This window comes from Thalassophryne amazonica, chromosome 5 (assembly GCF_902500255.1).
Source record: "Thalassophryne amazonica chromosome 5, fThaAma1.1, whole genome shotgun sequence".
Taxonomy (NCBI): Eukaryota; Metazoa; Chordata; class Actinopteri; order Batrachoidiformes; family Batrachoididae; genus Thalassophryne; species Thalassophryne amazonica.
The window spans coordinates 22,949,285-22,966,628 of record NC_047107.1 but is presented as its reverse complement, the minus strand read 5'-3'; the positions used below and the strand labels follow the sequence as shown (position 1 = coordinate 22,966,628).

At 39.4% G+C, this 17,344-nt stretch overlaps 1 protein-coding gene across 6 annotated transcripts in view; it reads left to right on the top strand.

The window, feature by feature from the left end:
• Nucleotides 1–1,746: 1,746 nt before the first annotated feature.
• The window catches only part of gapvd1 (GTPase activating protein and VPS9 domains 1), a 137,755-nt gene continuing 122,157 nt past the window's right edge, over nt 1,747–17,344 (top strand). For all 6 annotated transcript variants that reach the window (XM_034169776.1, XM_034169781.1, XM_034169780.1 and 3 more), the window contains exon 1: nt 1,747–1,883. The gene's annotated coding sequence lies outside the window, so the exon portion shown is untranslated. The remainder of the gene's footprint in view (nt 1,884–17,344) is intronic.

Below are 17,344 nucleotides of genomic sequence, written 5' to 3'. Positions count from 1 at the left end.
ATCGAAGTGGACACGGTTCGAAATATTAAGCTGGTTTCGGTGAAAATTTTAACGGCTGATGAGAGATTTTGAGGTGATACTGTCGCTTTAAGGACTTCCCACGGAGCGAGACGTTGCTCAGCGGTCCCAGGCGCCGTCGTTTCAAGCTGAAAACCTCCACATTTCAGGCTCTATTGATCCAGGACGTCGTGGAGAGAACAGAGAAGTTTCAGAAGAAGTCAGTTTCAGCATTTTATCCGGATACTCCACTGTTTAAAGGAGATTTTTTTAATGAAAGACGTGTGGACGGGTCCGCGCGTCGGGACGCAGCCGCCGCGACGCTCCGCCACAGGAAAAACACCTGTGCCGCCGCACCGCGCCGGCTGCGTCCCGACGCGTGGACCCGTCCACAGGCTGACGACGGTGCCTGGGACCGCTGCACGACGTCTCGCTCCGTGGGAAGTCCTTTAAAGCGACAGTATCACCTCAAAATCTCTTATCAGCCGTTAAAATTTTCACCGAAACCAGCTTAATTTTTCGAAACTGTGTCCACTTCGATGTGTCTCACAGGTTTCGAAAAAATTTTGATCAAACAAAGCGCCAGTCTCTCAGCAACTTCTCAGGCAAAGGAATTCCGACGAGGGGCTGGACGACTCCTCCCATAAGGAGTGCTCAAAGGCGAATGATGTCACCGACAGGCGTGGAAAAACTCACGCATGCGCACGAGGGTTCAAGCATGTCTGACGTAAAAACATATGAATGAAATCCATATACTTTTTGAAAAAAATAAAAAGGACCTATACTTTATTGACAGCCCTCGTATGTTTCATTTCTTAGGGTCTCTTGGGGCTCCAAGCAAGAAATCCCTGGGGCTCCCCACCCCACCCGTGCACACTGCAAAAATGTGGTTTTTGCACACATAACTGCACAATTTCCAGGACATTTGAGAGGAATAATAAAAATAAATTAGTGGTTCTCAAAGTGAGGTCCAGGGACCAGCAGAGGCCCCTGATAACCCAGGGCCTATCAATTATCGTTGTTGTAAATAGTTTGCCACCAAAAAAAAAAAAAGAAAATATGAACTTCCTTTACTCTTAAAGTGCACTGCAAATTAGTGTAACTTCAAATATAAAATACAAACCTGAGTAAATAAGTAAACAACATATAAGGCCACATCAAAAGAAAATAAAATTGCTACAATATATATAAACAATTAAATTAGTGGAAATAAATAACGTCAAATAAAATAAATAATTAGTACAAAATTAGGCTTGGCTGGCTTGTTGCTGTGGAGTACATTTTGGCAGCCAGAGGCCTCCCCTAGTGGCTGGGACTTCAAGGAACTGCCTGGTTTGCCTGTCTGCAAGCCCCGCCCCTGTGGCCACCACCCCTATTTTATTTTATTTTATTTTATACTGCCTTTTGGTTTTATTTTTTTTAACTTATTTTAGTTAGTTTTCTTTAAAAATTGTAAATTGTATGTGTATGCTTTTGGAAAAAATGTTCAGTAACAATTCAATTTGACATATTGTGCATATAACCGGTCGATCCTGAATGAAGCGTGTATCGGAATTGTGTGTGTGTGGTGTGTGTGTGTGGTGTGTGTGTGTGTGTGTGTGTGTGTGTGTGTGTGTGTGTGTGTGTGTGTGTGTGTGTGTGTGTGTGTGTGTGTGTGTGTGTGTGTGTGTGTGTGTGTGTGTGTGTGTGTGTTGTGTGTGTGTGTGTCGGCTTCGGCAAGTGACGTCAGTGTCATGTGTTCGACGGAAACAGCCGAACCGATGACAGCGCTGTCCTATCCCGGAGAAGCCATACGGCTACCCGCCTGCAGAACCTGCGAGTTGGGGAATCTTGTGGATATCTCTGTTTAGAGACATTGTGAACAACGGACCGACGCTGTGTGTTTGGTAAGTTGCTGAATTGACGTCAGGATACGTAGGTGTTCAGTCTGCAGGCTGCGGCGACATTAATGTAGCTAACTAGCTTGTCGTTAGCTTACCCTGTTTGACCAGCAGCGATTGCTGAATGTTAGCATGCTACTGCTAAATGAAGGTAACCTCTTCGAAATCACTACAGATAACGAGCAGCATCAGCCTATTTCGTGTTTTCTTAGCATTTATTTGACTGAATGTTTTATGGTGAATTTGATTGACATTTTCGCCTTTTCACAAGCTCTGCTTATCTGACGAACTGCTATCCTGTAGCATGATGACTGTTTACTGTTACATTCGTGTCAGATACACGAAGCTGAAAATGTTTGAGCTTATTGTGTCAAGTGTAATTGGCAATGACTGCAGCAGTCATTCTGCTTTTGCTCGTAAAATGTATGTAGTTGGTAAAAAAAAAACAATGAAAAAACAAAAGCAGCATTTGCACATCATTTGTGCTTTAACCCAGAGATGAAAGGCACAATTTCGCCTGTAATTCCCTTCTGCTGTTTTTTGGAAGACTCTATGGGCAGACAAAAGGTCCCTGGTTGAAGACTACTCCTGCCCATTTTCCATACAATATGGAATTGCACCAGGAAGAGCATCTAGCATAAAACCTGCAGATCTATCTCTGATTTACTGTGGTGCCCCCGAGTTAAAATAGGGGGAAGCTGGAATTTACTAATCATTAGACCATCCATCTTCTATAGCTCTATATTCTTGCAAATTGTAGTTATCTGCTACATCTAATGTCAAGCGTCTGCTTGGCTGCCAAATAAAATTTGTCTAATTTTGCCTAAAACTCTGAAGCTCCTGCAACGGGCCCCAAACCTCCGTCAGAGTTTCAGGATTTTTCAGGTCTCATTCTCATGCCTGTTATAGTAGTTAAAGCACTTTTAACTGTCCTCTCTGTGGTTTAGAACTGTTGAAACCACATTTCTTGTATTTTACCCAACCTAAATCTAGCTTTGAACATTTTAACGTTGGTTTTTGACCTGTTTAAAATAAGTCTTGTCTGAAACATCTGAGGCATTTTGAAACTGAATATGGTGTAGTTCTAGACAGCAGGCCTCTACATTAACAGTCCAATTGTCCAGGACAAGTTAAAAAAAGTAATTGAATAACACTCATCCCCTATAACCTTACCCAACTCAGACAAGTCCAATTTTTCCTTCTGAAGTGGTCAAATCATAACTTTTTTGCATCGTGATGCGTTTTGGAGCTTTCCCGGTGTCGCCAGCGGAACTGCTCCCCCCTAAAAATCGGTCCGCACTGCCTTCACCGTGCATGCGTCTTTTCAGAGCATCAGCAGTGTCGTCACCAATTATCACCTCGTTTCTGCTTAAAGCTGCACTCTAATCATCATCTGTCTCAGCGACAGATATATGAAGCTTTTGTACAACAATAATTTCCACATAAATTCAGCATTATTTCATAATAAAAGACGGGGGACCGATCAGAGCGTCACAGCAGCACATCTGAGTCTGATGTGCTGCTGCTGCGCGTACGTCATTTCAGAGCATCACTCACGATTCACAGATTATCACCTTGTTTCTGCTTAAAACTGATTTTAGAATACGAGGTCTGTCCATAAAGTAATGGTCCTTTTTATTTTTTTCAAAAACTATATGGATTTGATTCATATGTTTTTACGTCAGCCAAGCTTGAACCTTCGTGCGCATGCGTGACTTTTTCCACGCCTGTCGGTTGCGTCATTCGCCTGTGAGCACGCCTTGTGGGAGGAGTAGTCTAGCCCCCTCGTCATTGTTTCATTGTGAGGAAATGGCGGAATGATTTGGGCTTTTTTTCCATCAGAATTTTTTCAGAAACTGTTAGATACATGCAGCTGGAAACCATTCGAAAAATTTATCTGGCTTTCGGTGAAAATTTTACGGGCTTCACAGGGAATAAGGAGTGTTACTACAGCTTTAAGGACGGCCCACAATGGCGCTTGGCGCACCGTGCTCCGAACTGCGACAACGAGGCAGAAACCACCACATTATTTCTAAACGGATGGCTCTGTGGAGCTGGGACCGTCGTGTGCAATTTCTCTGGTTATCACAAGAGCTGGACATCCATTTTCTGGCAGATTTCACTTTTAACAAGAGATTTTGTCATGGAAAGCCGCACGGAGGCTTCGCGCATCACAACGGAGCCGCTGATGGAGCGAGACAAAGGAACACCTCCGTTTCGGAGTGTTAAAGGACAAGTTGGGACATGCCTATCTCGGCTTTCAGTGCTTACCAGTCGAGTGAGTATAAGAGAAATTGTGGAGAGCTGGACATGTCCCAACTTGTCCTTTAACACTCCGAAACGGAGGTGTTCCTTTGTCTCCCTCCATCAGCGGCTCCGTCGTGAAGCGCGAAGCCTCCGCGTTCGGTCTGCGACACTGGCTGATGTATTATCCGTATGGACTGCCTTCCACTGATCGGCATGTAGGTGAACCGCGGATTGACAGATTTTTCGTATGATTTGTGTCATGGTGACTTGTTTTTTAAAGTGATAATTGCGTTTTATTTTGATGCATTCATGATAAAATCACAGTCATTGGAGGGGCTGAGCATGCACATCATGAATGTAGTCTGTGAAAAGCTTCCTCTTCTGCAAATCTGCTGTGCACCCTGTTGATGCATAGATGAAAACCCTGATTAATTCTTATTAGAATCAGCTGATAAAGGCATTTTTTTAATGAGTCAGTTAATTCACTCAGAAAAAGTGCTCATCCTTTCGTTCTGGGGATCCACATATGTCACCATGTTTTTTGTTTTTAAATACACAAACACACTACTTTGCTTTAAATACACAGTAAGTCTTTTTAAGATCACCAACAAAGTACGCCTGTCTCACTGTTTGATAGGTTAGAATTGGTAAGGACAGCCAGCAAACCCTCTTTCTCTGCAGCTGCACACACACTGCAGGCCTGCAGGGTGTAGGGGTGACCCACAGGAGTGGGGTTGGGGTGGAGGAAGCCCCTCTCCCAACCTCTTAAAATTCCACTTTTGTAGCCATTTTTTTGCACGTAATTATAATAATAACCAGATTCTAATACACTGAAAAAATCAGGTAATATTTAATAATTTTTATTGTTGTTGTGGTTATTATTATTGTTATTGACTCACGATTTGTAATATTTAAGAATAAAGTAATTTTGCCTAAAGCCCAGCACCTTCAGACACTACATACTGTAAGTCTTCATTAATTTTAAAAATGACTTTATAAATTAATACATTAAAGATATGACTAAAGAGGGAAACTCTTACTCAGATTTGTCTTTTCATGCCATTGACGCACGTTCAACTCTGTTGCGCCTTGTTGCCAAATATGCCAACATGGGCCAAGTCAGAATAGTAATAGGACAAGCATGTCTCTCATTTTGCTTGTCCTATAGTACAAGTCCCTGAAAATGTCTATACCTGATGCAGGCATGTATCACCTTCAGTTCATCACCACTGTCTTCGATTGCTGCTGAATAGGCGAGAGTAGGCTGATACACTATCAGTACAGTGACAGAATTTTTGCACACAGAATTTCATATTTAGTGTTCTGAAAGACTATATTTCATACAGTGTGCTCATTGCTAACCTGTGATGAAATGTTCCAAACAAATTTTCCCTGTCCCATATATCTACAAACCACCGTAGGGACGCACTGTTATTATTGCCGTATTTTGTCCAGATTTACAGTCAGCTGTACTTGTGGTTGGTTTTTAATTGGTGTAGTGTAAAAAATACATCTAGTAAGTGTAAACCAGGCTGGACTGACTAAGTAATAAATAATAAATTTATGCACAACCCTATCCCACTGATTTTGCTTCTCCTGAAGTGGCACACAGTAGCCACATCTGACGTTGCTCGGGCTTTACACAGCTTCATAGGCTTTAGTATTCCCAGGTTCTGTGAGGTTGACATGACAGTCATTAAACATATGATTTCTGTCATCACATTTGAGTTTCTTGATTCTTTCATTGGTCCGACCACAGTCAATAAACGAGGAACTATAGACATCGCTAACACAGCACTGCTGTTAGTTGTCCCACTGAGATTGCTAACAGAGCCATCTGCTGTTAATTCCGTCCTGATGCCACTTCCTATGCAAGCCTTCAAAATCGGATAAAATTGTGCAGCATTCTTGTAGACGCATGGAGAAAAACTCCTAAAGCATCATTGCCAGGCGCTGCAAAGTGAAACAATTCTTTATGTGAATGTGACCAGACGTTTAGCTGTCTAGGGAAAAAAAACAAAACACAATGGATGTTTAAGATGTAATGCATTCTGGTTGACTTTTGCCTATATGTGATAGAGAGAATTTTTCACGGTGGCAGGGTGGCGTAGTGATTAGCACTGTTGCCTCACAGCAAGAAGGCAGTGGAATTGCTTCTCATTTGGCCCTTTATGTGTGGATTTTGCATGTTGTCCCCGTGTTCTCGTGAGGGTTCCCTCAGTGTGAACACATCCGTACAAAGACATATAGGTTAGGTGAATTGGTGACTCCAAATTAATTGTATGTGTAGCTGTGTGTGTGAATGTGTTTATGTGTTGATATGTTGCCCTGAGACAGACTGGCATGTCCTCCAGGTGTACCCTGCCTCCTGCCCTATGACTGCTGGAATAGGCTTGAGCCCCCTGTAGAGCTGGGTATCAAGAACTGGTTCTTTTCGGGTATTGTTAAGAAATGATTCGATCCACGACATCAATAGCCTTTTTGCTTAACGATTCCCTTATCGGTCTTTCAGAGTGGCCGTTGTTTTTGGGGGTGTTTGTCGGAAAAATGATCATGTCTCTGTCGATTACAGAACCCCTGCAGGGTCTGTAATCAACCTTTTCTGCAGTGCGGCTCGTTTTTGAAGTTTGAAGCAATGAAGCATTGATCCGACCCGCTGCTTTGTGGGTCTTTGTTTTATTTCGTTTTATCTTAATTTTATCGTTTTATCTTAACTAAAACCCCAAAGAGCATATGTCTGTGAGTAATATATACCCTTTATGTTAAACCGACCTGTTATGGTCTTCTGAAACAGTTGATAGATGTATTTTATAACTTAAAAACGGGACAGATGCTAACGTGTTCGCATGTCTACGGCATTTTCAATGTTAAAGTTAGCATTAAGCTGTTCCCATCTCAGCATGTTTGTGTGCATTAGTTTTCCATATAATAATTAATGGCTCAGCGTTTGTTGTCGTAAAACAGTCAAATGTATGTCAAATTGTAATATTTTAAATTTATTTTTGTTTATATAATATGTATATGTGCTGACATGAACAAGCGAAGCTCATCAGCATGTTACCATGTCCTTTAGGTCCTTCAGCCTTTTTTCAGTAAAATGATTCTTGGGAGCATGAGCATGACTAAAACCTTTCAGCTTCTGGGGGGCTCTGCCCCATACTCCCCACCTTTTTAAGCATTTTTCTTTTTTTGCTTTTCAGCTGACCCCAATAATTACAACCCCTCTTAACCCCCTGCCACCTTAAGCATTTTTTTTAATGTAGATGTAATTTAATATTCAAAGTTTTCAGCTAGTTGACAATAGGGCTGTACAATATGACCAAATTATTGTATATCAATATTGTCATATATAAATTGTCATGTAAATGTCACTTATATACATGCTGTCCATATTCTTGACCCGCTTAGGTGGGTAGGGAGAGTTCCCACGGGATAAAAAGCTTTTCAACCTGCCATCCCTGGTTCTCAAGACCAGGCACCTAAGTGGCTCTACTCTCTTTTTTTTTTTTTTTTTAAGATATTTAGGTGTACCTTAGTAAACACAAGTAGAGTTCCACCTTAGATTTGGAATGTATAAAAGAAGATATACCTTACTGAATTTTCATATCAATATGATATATGATATGACTATGATTTGACACAAAGTGCAGCAACAGTGAAAATTAAACATTCTTAAACAAAACCGTAATAATACCACACTCATTTTGCACTCATCATAAGGTTAGGATACTGTGCCAAAAGTATTGGAACACTTGGAATTTCACACATTTTAATTGGTTTATGCCATTTTAAACACAAATACAAAAAAAATAAAAAAAATAATAAAATTTCTAAAATTATCTTCCTCAAACTCAAACTGAAAGCAAACCATTAAACTTGATAAAACCTGTAAATAATAATCAGTTTTATTACCAGTTTTCTTCAGACAAGTCAGGGGATGGAAATATGAACATTTCTAAGTCACTGAATAGGTCTTGGACTTTATTTACATCAGTTATGAAGAAATACAAAAGTTTCTTTCACCAAAACATCAAATCTAGGCTTTCATCAAAAATGTACTTTCTGTCAAATTGTAGCTGAACTTTCAGGTCTTCTTTTTAAGAAAATCCTCCTCTGCACCACTTCATCAGGAAGCTGGATTATATATTTTTAATTAATTTATATCGAGTTGTAGAGATTTGCTTTCAGTTTGAGTTAAGGAAGATAATTTTAGGAAAAAAATGTATTTGAAATCAAATAAACAAATTAAAATGTGTGAAATACCAAGTGTTCCAAAACTTTTGAGGGCAATTGAGAAACACTGAGGAGCAGCATCTTACATCTCATATATAGTGCAGCAGATAAGAGAATAGTTGGAGTGGAATCCTGCAAATGGTGATACAAGCATCAAATTTGGCACAAATAATCCATAGACATTAACTCTTTTAAAAGAAACTGATTGGCCACTTGAATTTTCAATAGGCAGCAAGGTAGGGGTCAGTTGAAGAATTACACAGGCGTCAAAATTAAAAGATGCTCCAATCATATAGAAAACTACACCACATTATTTGCCTGATCATAAAGATTCCAAAAAAGGTATAGTTTGGACAATCTGTGACTGAATGATATGGAGTTATGAGGTAAAAGCAGCATGAAGGGTGACAAAGGTCAGTTTCAGTTTGTACAGGGGTCAAAAGTTAAAGTTGCTCCATTAATTTTGCTCCAGCTGTATTTGTGCTGAATTTGATGCTTGTATCACCATTTGAAGGATTGTTTCAGTTATCTGCTGCACTAATAAGGCAACAGAGCATGAACCAGCTGCTGTCTGTTTGCTTAAACGTGTATATAAGGCAACCCAAATTAAAGGAGAAATGCTGCTTTTAACAACCTGGACCTCGTTTCTGGCATAAAATACGGTCGTTTACTCACCAGTATAAGTTTGGTGTGATTAGAAGTCCATAATTAAAACGACGTGTCCAGTTCAAATCTGAAGCAAACATTTTTCTTCTTCTACTAAAGTGGATTTGAACTCTTAAACTACTGGACAGGAGGGACCTAGTAGTCAATGTGACTCACTGATTTGAAAATGCAGATTTTTCAACCAGATGTGGTGCCATGACATGTCAATCATCTGCGTCCAATCAGATTTCAGAGTCCAGTGAAACCAAGGCCTCTGCTCTAACTCCACCCATGTCAGGAAGTGTTCAACATTTCCTGTTTCACTGTGATTGAAAAGTTGTCACTTCCTGTTTGAGTGCAAGATTGCCACTGAGTTCCTGCGAGATTCCATGAGATCTCGTCTGTCAATCCAGGAAGTGTTTGACATTTGAACATTTCCTGTTTTACTGTGGATTTGAAAATTGGCACTTCCTGTTTAGGATGCCCTGTGCCATGAGTGAGCTTTGCGACGCTTCGCTCATATTATTAATAATAATAATAGCAACAATAACGGTAATAATAACTAATAATGCTGCAATACAGTTTTAGAGAAAGAGACAAAAAGAACCTGATTAAAACACAATAGAAAATATAAAACCAACTAACAGTGACCATAAATAAATATAGAAATAAATAACTGTTTCCTGTGAACACCTAGTGATTCTTACACCTCCACTTCATCCCTGTTTTATTTAAGTTTAATGACAATTTGTTTTGGTCAAACCATATTTTCAATTTGGTAATTTTTTCAATGATTTCCTCCAGAACTATCTGCCAAGCTAGAAAGCTGCTGCATGCTAGTAAGAGCAGAATACTACTGGAATGAATTTGAATAAGGAAAGTTGTTTTTTTTTTCTCACCAAATTGGATGCTGCACTCACTGCAGTTTGTCTGGAATAGTCTCAGATTGCATTTCAGAGCTTCTAGAATTCAAACATTTTCGTGTGGGTGGTGTTGGGTAATTTTGGGTGTCATCTTTTTTTGTTTCACCATTTTCATCCCTGAATATGTCAGTCATGAGTTTGTGCGGATTAAAGTCCCTAACTGGGACTCCTGTCTTGTTGCGAGAAAGAAGTGAGAATCGTCCTCCGTTCTGTTCACACAGCTCCAAACGCTGCGCAGCTCTCTGCCAAGTCAAATTAGAACGATAGCGTCCAATCGGAATTAATAACTTCAAAGCGAAACGCTGTTTAAATCAGTTGTCACCTCTTTCCACATGTTGTAATACAAACAAACTGCAATCGATCAGAACGTTTTTCCTCCCAAAATGAGACGTGCAGCAGCCGACTGAGCTCAGCTCAGAGGTATGGAGAGACATTCATGCCAAAATGTCTGAAAGGAAATGCTTTTGACAAAAACTACACATTATATTTTTTATTTATGTCCAGATATCAAGGATACAGTGACCAATTTCATATTTATTTACTTTAAGACTCAATAAAATGTTGTCGACATAGAAAATTCACAAGAGGTATCGAAAAGGGAATCGCTAAGGAATCGGATCGATAAACGGACTCAATAATGGCATCAATATCGATTAAAATCTTATCAATACCCATCCCTAGTCCCCCGTGAACCTTTATTGGAGTAAGCTGGTATAGAGAATGGATGAGAATTGCTCAGGTGTTTGGTGGATTCCAGTGCATTTATTTGCATTCTGCCTATTTATCCATTCTTCCAAGGCTTAAATACTACTTGGACAACTGAAGACCCCCCCAAAACAAAGTTAGTTTCTTTCCTTTCATCTGATCACAGTTGATACACGCCAGTAATTAGTGCTGAGATTTTACACTTTTATCCCAAATCAATGCTGTCATGATAGTTTGGTGCTGACTAGATACATGTTGTGATACCTAAGAATTGCAATTGTACAAGTGTTGCAAGTCAGTGTTATCATTTATTGTAAATTGGTTGACTGTGACTAGACTATGAATAATGCACTTCTAGTTACTATGCTATGTCATATTTACAAAACACAATGCACATCACATTAAGGCTGAAAATACAAAACGTTGAATACAATTTGGGTATTCACATATGTAATACAGTAAAACTTGCCTAAACCGTCATTGCATAAACCGGATACTCACACTCACTGGACAAATCAAAAGTCCTGATGTTTTTGTATAGCTTTCCATATAATAAACACTGTATATCCTGGATTTTGTATCATGGATTTTTGCTCACATCGGACAAAACGTCCCGCCCCATTGCAATACATTTACATTAAAAACCCCTCACTTCGAACCCTCTCCATAGCCTGACGCACACATGTTTTAAACAGCACAGACTGCAAGGGCTGTGATTGGTCACTTTTTCCAGTTGCGCACGCTAATTTCATTTTGATCATGGATCAAATAGAGGAACGTTTGGCAGTAAGGTCTGCAAATATGACCAAATTTACAACACAGAGTTGGAAAAAGATGCTCAAATTACCTGCAATTAATGAAGGGAAATTGCATGTACCAGTAACGTTGGTTTGGAGGTTGATGATTGCATAAAGAAGTGAAGCTCTTTGAGGGACAAATTGGTCCACGAAAAGCCACTGTTCCTGCAGTAAATTGCATTGACAGCCACCAGCCCGATGGAGAACTTTGCATTTAGCCTTTCTATAAATTAGGAATGGATTTGATACATCTGTTTAGTCAAAGCAACAAGTCTGCACTCGGGCTGGGTGGTAATATGGTATCCTGGGTATTTACAAATACTACGCATTTTAATTTAAATGCCTTCATTAAAATCTGATGAGAAATCTGATGAAAAAGTATGCGCTGAATTGTGTGTGCCGATGTCCGGCAACAGCAGCGCTGCCTGTGTTTTGAAGATATTAAAGTAATGCCAGAACTAAGAATGGCATGCAGTTTGATGGTCTGATGGTCTCAGCCACGTTAGAATTGATATGAGTGCAGAAATTCCATGTTGTAAGTCTAAATAATGCAGCAGGACTGATGATCTCATACAGGGACAGTGATTCAACACAAATGTAGATCAATACGCTTTTGCATTCAGGTTCATATATGAGAAGAAAAGGTAAATTAACAAATTTAATTTATGCTGCCAAAGTTTCTGGGTGAAGTAATTCCATGCCATCCCTGGCTGGCTGGCTGTGCCCTCTGATTGCCTCACACACAGACAGCAGGCTGACCACACCTCTTGAACAGAGGATACATTCTGTGGGCATGAGCAGTGCGCTTGCTGAAATGTTGGTGACGTATGGAGGCAAATATGCCAGGGCTTGACATAAACCAATTTGCCCCACTGGCCCACAGGGCCAGTAGAATTTAGAACTTAGTGGCCCACAGTGTGGGAGCACTGGCCCATGGTTTTGCACGTGAGAGTTCATGATATTCCACCCTGAAATCCTGCAAATAATTAGAGGTGCACCGATCGATCGGGCACCGATCATTATCGGCCAATCACGCCTTGATCGGTTTGATCGGTGATCGGCAAAATGCGCCGATCAAAAGGACCAATCACAACAGTGCAGGCAGTAGCGCAGGGAGCGCTTGGTCCTGTCATGACACGCTTTCCTCTGTGACGTAAACTCATTTTGACTTATGATATGAGCTGGACGGACAAGGAGAGCACAGGGCTGTGAAAACTCCGCGGATCCGCGGAATTCCACGGATTTCATCATGGGGAGGTGGGGTGTTAACGATGTACTCTTTAATCGTGAACATCACTGAGTTTTAAAATGCTTATCGCAAAGCGTTCTCTTTTTTAACGACATCGTGTAAGTTTTATAAGTCCGCGGACATGATCTGTGTGTTACAGATACAAATCAGTTTCCTCGGATCCGCAGAGTTTCGCGGAGGAAAAATGCCACTCAGAGTGTAGCTGTTGCGACAGTTGTCGTAAAGCAGGACTGTTTGGTTGCTGTGGCGAAGCTGTGTGGCTCCTGTGCGGCGCTTGAGCTAAATGTAGCATGTGGACAACCCAACTTTTAGAGCTTTCAAGTTTTTTAAAGATTTGTGCAGCATGTCTGTGTCACGGAGCGACGTTGCACGAAAAGAAGATGGCGAGAAAGACAAAAAATAAGGACAAAAATATAAGTGACTTTTTACTATAAGGTATGTTATTGATGTTTTATCATGATTTTCCAAATATTCTACAAGCTTTAGCTGTGGTTTTTGAAATGCTGTAACAGTCTTTTCAGTCTTCATAAATTTCATGTAGTTTAATTGTTCTGAGTTAATGCATAATTTGGTTTACATTTAAAAGGAAAATCATTCCAGATCCTACTTCCATGCATATTCTGTTATTTCAACATCATCATTGACAGGTCAAATAAAAGGTTGAATGTAGGATCATTTAAATATCCACTAATTTTGAGATTTGTTCTTCCAAGAGATGCTGAAAAAGTATCATTAGATAAAAATTTAATTCTGCCCCCCCCCCCCCCCCCCCCCCAAATTTTCCTCGGATTTCACAATTTTCATTTCACAGCCCTGGAGCAGTCGCCATCATCTAATGTAGTCCATGTCCGTCCAGCTCATATCAGAAGTCAAAATGAGTCAAATGGCTCTGAGAGATCTAAATAGACTGCTGTATAATGAATGGAACCACACTGCCATCTAGTGGATAGCCAGTGTGCAAGAGTGTGTATTTGTGAATCAGTAGGCATTTGTTTGTGGATCTGTGGATTTCACAAAAAGAATGTCTAAAAATTACATCACAGAGGAAAGTGATGAATGCATGTAATTGGTGATCCACAAATGCTGAAACTCAATTCACAAATACAATTTCCAATTTTACAAATGTAATTTTTTTTTTTTTACAAATTAAGTTTTATATTTGCAAATACAACATTATTTGCAAAGACCAATTTACAAGTTACAAATATGAAATTTGCATTTGTGGATATCTGAACACATTTGCAAATCAATGATTATTTGTAGATCACCCTGTGTGGATTTACAAATATTAATGAGACAATTTTAACCCCATAGAATGAGGGCTGTATTTTACATTCTCAACGTATTCTCTGTAGGCTGTAACCTGAGCAACATGAAACATGGAAAAAAAAGCTTGCTGGTAAAACAAAGTCAGTGTAATAAAACAAAAGTTGGCCAGTTTATTCTAGTGTCTTATTTGAATGCATGTTTTTTTGTTTTTCATCATTAAGTTTTAATGCAAAATAGTCCTATACATTAGACCTATATTCTTATTTTGGGCATGATCAAATATGTACTTGATCGGTATCGGCCTTAATCGGTATCGGCAGATCAAAATTTCGGTGATTGGCCTAAAAAAATCCTGATCGGTGCACCTCTAACAAATAATATATATATAATATATATAATATAAACCAATCCAGAAAAACATAAAATAGTCTATGGATCATGAAGTTAAAAAAAATAGAATTATCAGAGGGCATTCTCACGTGTAAAAAAATAAAGTGACTCCCATAAAATTTAGAGGGCATTTTTTAGCAACCCTCAGAGTTGGCTAACTCACAGTCAGAAATGTAAAATACAGATGTAGGTCCATATCAAAACTAAAAAGTATGCCTTATCTGTATTGGAGTTATAGACATAAAAAAAAAATTAAAATTATAAAATATTTTCTGTGTACTAAAGTAGCCTTTAAAGGTTTTTCTATGTCAACAACGTTTTATTGAGTCTTAAAGTAAATAAATATGAAATGCTCACTGGATCCTTAAACTCTAGACCTAAATAAACTCTACATGTGGCCTCCTTGATCTCTCAACATAATAGAAATAAACAAAACCTGTAGTTTTTGTCAAAAGCATTTCCTTTCAGACATTATTGGCAGAATGTCTTTCCGTACCATCTGAGCTGGACATCTTGCAGCTGGCTGTGCTGCACGTCAGCATCAGTTAATTCATAAAGAATGCAGGATGTCTCATTTTGGGAAGAAGAAAAAACTTTTTTAGTCGATTGTAGTTATTTTCTGTATACAGCGTTTGGAAAGAGGTGTCATTTTATTTAAAGCTGCAGTTCATTTTGAAGTTATTAATTCCGACTGCACTCTAACTCGACTCAGTAGGAGAACCGCGCAGCTTCGGAGCTGTGCCAACAGAACGGAAGATGATTCTCGTTTCTTGACTACAACAAGACAAGAGTTCCACTTAGCGACTTTATTCTGCCCAAAAGTGACTCAGTCATGATTGACATATTTTAATGGCTTTGAGAGGAGTTAAGCGGACTTGCCGCTTCTGAAGAGTTATTATTACTATTATTGCTATTGTTGTTACTATTATTATTATTAATATATATAAATACAAATAAATTAAAAAAATTACATTTTTAATACATTTGACTCTTTTATGACAACAAACGCTGAGGCATTAATTATATACAACCCCTGGCAAAAATGATGGAATCACCGGCCTCGGAGGATGTTCATTCAGTTGTTTAATGTTGTAGAAAAAAGCAGATCACAGACATGACGCAAAAACTAAAGTCATTTCAAATGGCAACTTTCTGGCTTTAAGAAACACTAAGAAATCAAGAAAAAAAAAATTGTCGTAGTCAGTAACGGTTACTTTTTAGACCGAGCAGAGGGAAAAAAATACGGACTCACTCAATTCTGAGGAATAAATTATGGAATCACCCTGTAAATTTTCATCCCCAAAACTAACACCTGCATCAAATCAGATCTGCTTGTTAGTCTGCATCTAAAAAGGAGTGATCACACCTTGGAGAGCTGTTGCACCAAGTGGACTGACATGAATCATGGCTCCAACACGAGAGATGTCAGTTGAAACAAAGGAGAGGATTATCAAACTCTTAAAAGAGGGTAAATCATCACGCAATGTTGCAAAAGATGTTGGTTGTTCACAGTCAGCTGTGTCTAAACTCTGGACCAAATACAAACAACATGGGAAGGTTGTTAAAGGCAAACATACTGGTAGACCAAGGAAGACATCAAAGCGTCAAGACAGAAAACTTAAAGCAATATGTCTCAAAAATCAAAAATGCACAACAAAACAAATGAGGAACGAATGGGAGGAAACTGGAGTCAACGTCTGTGACCAAACTGTAAGAAACCGCCTAAAGGAAATGGGATTTACATACAGAAAAGCTAAACGAAAGCCATCATTAACACCTAAACAGAAAAAAACAAGGTTACAATGGGCTAAGGAAAAGCAGTCATGGACTGTGGATGACTGGATGAAAGTCATATTCAGTGATGAATCTCGAATCTGCATTGGGCAAGGTGATGATGCTGGAACTTTTGTTTGGTGCCGTTCCAATGAGATTTATAAAGATGACTGCCTGAAGAGAACATGTAAATTTCCACAGTCATTGATGATATGGGGCTGCATGTCAGGTAAAGGCACTGGGGAGATGGCTGTCATTACATCATCAATAAATGCACAAGTTTACGTTGATATTTTGGACAATTGAAAGGATGTTTGGGGATGATGAAATCATTTTTCAAGATGATAATGCATCTTGCCATAGAGCAAAAACTGTGAAAACATTCCTTGCAAAAAGACACATAGGGTCAATGTCATGGCCTGCAAATAGTCCGGATCTTAATTCAATTGAAAATCTTTGGTGGAAGTTGAAGAAAATGGTCCATGACAAGGCTCCAACCTGCAAAGCTGATCTGGCAGCAGCAATCAGAGAAAGTTGGAGCCAGATTAATGAAGAGTACTGTTTGTCACTCATTAAGTCCATGCCTCAGACTGCAAGCTGTTATAAAAGCCAGAGGTGGTGCAACAAAATACTAGTGATGTGTTGGAGCGTTCTTTTGTTTTCATGATTCCGTAATTTTTTCCTCAGAATTGAGTGATTCCATATTTTTTTCCCCTCTGCTTGGTCTAAAAAAGTAACCATTACTGACTGCCACAATTTTTTTTCCTGATTTCTTATAGTGTTTCTTAAAGCCAGAAAGTATAGTGGCCCGAGCGGGCCATCATTTGATAAATTGTACTGGCCTGTAGTGGCCCAAAGTGGGCCAAATCGGCGCCGGGCCAGCGGGCAAATGGCTATGTCGAGCCCTGTATGGACGTGTATAATCATACTGTGCAGAGTCATACAGTGTGTTCTGCATACAGTTCTGTGCACTGAACCTTTGCCTGTGTAGTGACTCCCTATGTGTGTATCATATAAAAAAAAAATGCTGAAGTTGTGAAGTCATTCAGCTGAATCTGATTGCACACATTTTTGTTAAGGATTAAATGTAATATTTTGTATAATAGAAAGCTGACTGTAACAGGTCACAGTTTGTAGCTCACAGAAAGGAGCGTATGATTCTTAATTTTACTGTTTTACTTAAAAGATACAGCACCAGAAGGTAATTTAGGTCTAATAATCATTTTTCATGACCAA